Raw genomic sequence first — 4,965 nt, 5'->3', positions numbered from 1 at the left:
TGAAAAGTTAACTACATCAAACCTATAACATTGCAGCTGTGTCCCCCTGGGGCCAAGCACAGCTACGAACACAGCCCATCACAAACTTTAAAATTATGAGGTGTGTGTGCACGCACGTGCACAGGTGTGTGTGCACATGCACACGCATGATCTGTTTTAAACCCATTTGCCCGTGAACTTTGTAAACAAGATGGTGTTGCAGCATCTGAAGGTTGGCTATACCCAGAAAGTGTGTGTACTTTAGATCATTTCTAGATCATTTACGGGCCCCAGGACAATTTATACACTGTTGTTACTCTGAATCGTCTAAGGAGTGAGGAGAAAAGAACGTCCATATACCTTCCATGCAGACGCCACCATGGTGGGCCTAGCTACCCTTTCAATCCACGCTGGGTCGAAGCTGCAGCTGCTGACTGTACAGTAAAAAATTTCCCGAACCCCAAGCACAGCCAGGCACGTGAGGCTACACACGTGAGGCCACGCACGTGAGGCTAGGCCTAGCCAGGTGGAGACTGCTGTAGTTAATGTACATGATAACTTCCTGCCTCACCACCTCCATCCCAGCTCTGGGAAGAAGGTACTTTCTCCTCGCTCTGCAGTTAAACTGAGGTATTTTAGGCAACAGGCGCCTGCCCTGGGACTTCTCGGGGGACGCTCCTCAGCCATACTGGGTGCCTGCTTTGCTCCGGGAGCCGTCCTTAGCACTCTGTGACGCCAACTCACTTCATCTTCAGAACTAATCGCGGGAAAGGTTTTAATATTGCTAGATTTCACAGAAGCCCACACTGAGATACAGAAATGTCTCGGGTGCAGCCTTTAGCCGCCACTGAGGCTGGCGCTGAATCCAGACAGCAGTCTTAAGCCTCCCGCAGCACTAGGTCGGATTTAAGGGGACCGTGAACCCTCCTTTCCTTTCTTTTTGTTTTTTTAAGGTACAGAAACTTATAAGTGATTATTTGTGACATTTTCTGTCAAATCCGTTTCCACCACATGCTGCGTGTGTGCCTACTGTTTGCTAACCGCTAGTCATAGTTCTGTGTGGAGTGCACAGAGACCGGTTGGTGCCCTTGAAAAAAAAATGCCATAGGAAACGGACTGGTGCGGCTCCCTGGTCGTATGGCTCTGTAGCTTTGCGGCTCCTTGAGCTCCTTGGGTCCCTGGGGGTGGTCAGATGTGATTGGACCGGGTCTTTGAAGAGGGCCTGCTGGCAGGGTGCAGCGGTAGGAGAAATCGTCTTCGAGCGTTATTCCAGGCCTAAGAAGAGGCTGACTTTGCCTCCGCATCCTGCTGGTCACGTGTTCCAGGCAGTTGCTCCTTGTTTCATTCTTCATCCGTCTCTCCAGGGACAAATTCCGCAGTCTTGAATTCTGCTTGGTCACTCAGGGACAGACTTACTTCCAGTCTTATGCGAGGGACATCGCGTCCTGAGGGTCCTTCTACCCATCTCCCGAGTGGTGATTAACGGTCCCTGGGAAGCCAGCATTACGTAAGAGGATTATAAAACTGTAACAGGACGCTCTGCGATATGTCTGTATAAATAGACAAATCTCAATACTGCGCCACGGTGAGGTCCAGAGCCACCTAGTGGCTGAAAGTTGTATATGCAGCCCTTGCAAATCCTCTCAGAAAAAACGGTCCTTTTATGTTTTCTATTGCGACACTTTATACGTAACCATACCTGGAGCCTCCGGGTTAAATGATGTCGGGGGAAAAAGTAGAGTCTCTGTTTTTAATAAGAGAAGTCCCGCGGGCTGACCGTAAGCCTATTTCCCCTCTACATCCGAAGTGCACACCAGTTGTCCATGGTGTGTGCAGAGAAATTGGGGTGTGGTGACCCTGTCAGCCTCCTCCTCACGTTCGCGCACCCACGTGCAGGGCTGTTTTGATGTGATTTGATCGTCCCTATTTCGTATTGACTGCTTCTGATAAACGGGTGAACACGGAGCCTGAGAATATTCTTGTCTCCGCCACGCCTCCCTCACGTAGCCATTTCCTGTTCTGTTTTTCCTTCTGGCTTCAGTCGGAGGACTGGGTGGGGCTTGTTACTTAAGAGGAGAAAAGAGGCTCTTTCTATGGCCTTTGAGTTTCAAAAGAGTTAATGCTTTAGGAACTGTGAAGAATTTAAGGCATGAATGGAATGTGCCTTGTGTGTGTGTGTGTGTGTGTGTGTGTGTGTGTGTGTGTGAGAGAGAGAGAGAGAGAGAGAGAGAGAGAGAGAGAGAGAGAGAGAGAACTTAGAGGAAGTGTAGGCGTCAGGAGCTGTTCGACTTTGTTATGCTCTGATATTGTTTTCTGAAGAAGCCAGAACAGTTTACAGGTTGTGTGTGTCTACATATGTGTACACGTGTGTACATGTGTGTGTACGTGTGTGTGTGATGTAGTTGCTCCACATCCACACTCAAAGGAGATCACCTCTCCAGATAGAATCCTCGCTCTGTGCCCTGAGACCAGAAGCAAGTCCCATTGCTCAGTCACAGACGAGGGAGGGGGTGTTGGAGAGAAAAAATTCCAGACACACCTCCATTTTGCCTGGGGTGAGGGAATGAACGGGTAAAATAGAATTAAGTTGGATGAGAAAGATGCTACATATGTCATTTTTAGTGCTTGTATTTGTGGACGGACGAACACACCTGCTAGATGGGGGAAAACAGGGGCTTTGAAATATGACTCAAAGCTGGGTGTAGTGGCCCACGCCTTTGATCCCAGCACTCAGGAGGCAGTGCCAGGTGGATCTCTGAGTTCAAGGCCAGTCTTGTCTACAAAGTGAGTTCCAGAACTGCCAGGGCTACACAGAGAAATCCTGTCAATAATAATACATTAAATTTGACTCAAGACACTTTGAATAAAGCACCTCTCTCCATGCCCCCAGGAGGGAGAAGGAGAAAGAGAGAGAGAGAGAGAGAGAGAGAGAGAGAGAGAGAGAGAGAGAGATTGAGAGATGCAAACAGAAACACATGTATGTATAACTTGTACATTACTCAGGATTCTTGCTGAAAACAGATGGCAATCTCAAATGGCTAATTCGCAAAACTGTAGAAACAGAATTTATAGAAACTCACAAGAAGGCATGTGGTGTCCTGGACTAATCACACCAGACAGTGTGACCCCTGGTGTGGACCTGTAAGGAGGGAGCCCAGGGCGGAATGCTGCAAGGTCAGGGCCTTTGCCACCAGCCACAACACATTCTTTTTTCAAGATTTAATTTTATTTTATGTGAACGAGTGTTTTGCCTGCAAGTACGAAACCCCTGGAGGTGGGATCACAGGCGGTTATGAGCCACCATGTGGGTGCTGTGACTTGAACCCAGGTCTTCTAGGACAGTCAGTATGCTCTGAACTGCCAAACCAACTCTCCAGCCTCTGAAATGCAAACTTGGCATTGGCAGGGGGGTGAGGTTGACTGTCTTACCCTCCCACTTGCTCAACTCTGCCAGCAAGCCTCTGTTACTAACCCAGCGGGCACTGAACACCCTTTTCCTTGCATAGGAACTATAGGACAAGCATGATTAAGGGGTGGGGTTGGGAGGGCTGGATGGGGGGAGCTTATGAGAAGGGACAACTTAACACTGGTGTCCTTAGAAATACTGCTATGGTAAAAATAAAACAGCACAGGTCCCTGAGGGGCCAGCAGCAGAAACACTGCAGGTCTCCGAGTGGCGACAGTGGGCAGTGGGTCCCGAGACAATGGCGGGCCACGAAGGCAGCCAGTCCCTGGCATGGGGCTCCTGAGTGGCCCAAGGGGCACGAGGCACAGTGAGTCCCAGGCAGGGAGCCACGTGGCAGGTGAGAGACCCAGACGGATAGGCATGCCATGCAGAGTGAGGTTGGATATTTATTTAGTGGGTTATAGAGGGGAAAGGGGGAAGGGAAGAAGGGAGAAGAACAGAGAGAGGCAGAGAGAGAAAGAGAAAGAGAGATGGAGGGGGGAAGGGGAGAAGTGGGGAGAAGGGAGAGAGGCAGAAGCTGCCTCTTAGGAAGATGCTCGAAGGAAGATCTGCCAGCCTCAGCCTCACCCGGGTGGGGGGGATGGGCGGGGCTTGTCTCTTAAAGGGACAGGACAGACCATTACAAATACTATATGGAAGGAAACCCACTGCCGTAGAAGCTTCCTAAATATATACACACACAGATATAGAAGGGGTTGAAGTTGTCCCCTATGACAGAGTGGCTTCTATTTTAGACAGCACAGACTATCCAGCAACAGACCCAGTGCCTGCTATCAGGACTTTGGGCTTTGCAGCAAATGTCCGGAGCTGCTGAGCGATCTTGCAGACCCTATTTTGACCCTCCTTGCTGCTTCCCGAAATGGCTGTCCAATCCTCCTCCCCTCTGCTATGCACTCTTCCTTCATATCATGTCTGCTGCTCTCCATCTTTTTGGTGTAGTCCTTCTACAGACATGAGGTGGCACTCATTGTGACTGTGATTTTGATTTGCATTAACCTAACAGTCAGTAGGGACAAACACTCTTTCTGGCTATTGCTAAGTCACTACTTGGGGAGACATATAGGTGGTTTCTGGTTTTTCAAAATTCAAAACAGTACCATGGTAAATATCGCAGTGTGGAGCGTTGTATTTTTGTCCAGTGAGTTCTTTAACACAATGGCTCTCAGCATGTGTTATGAAAACTCTGGAGAAGTCTCTGCAGGAGTCAAGAATCAGATATCCTGCCCCTCCTGGATGCAGCAACCCCAGCTTCCCTCCCTCTGTCCTAATAGAGGGATTCAGTCTAAGGACATCTGGACATCTGGGGCTTTAGGACATAACCAAAGAATATGCACACTTAGAGATTTGGTCCACACTAGCTGTGATGTATTAGTCGTCAACTTGACAAACTCTGTACCTGCCTGGGAGATGAGCATCTGGCCATTCCTTAGGGGATTGTCTTGACTGTGTTCTCTGAGATTAGAGGACTTGCTCATTGTGGGCAGCGCCATCCCCTAGCCAGCAACCAGGACTGCACTCAA

The sequence above is a fragment of the Chionomys nivalis genome, chromosome 17, assembly GCF_950005125.1.
Source record: "Chionomys nivalis chromosome 17, mChiNiv1.1, whole genome shotgun sequence".
NCBI lineage: Eukaryota > Metazoa > Chordata > Mammalia > Rodentia > Cricetidae > Chionomys > Chionomys nivalis.
This window is presented reverse-complemented; position numbering follows the sequence as displayed.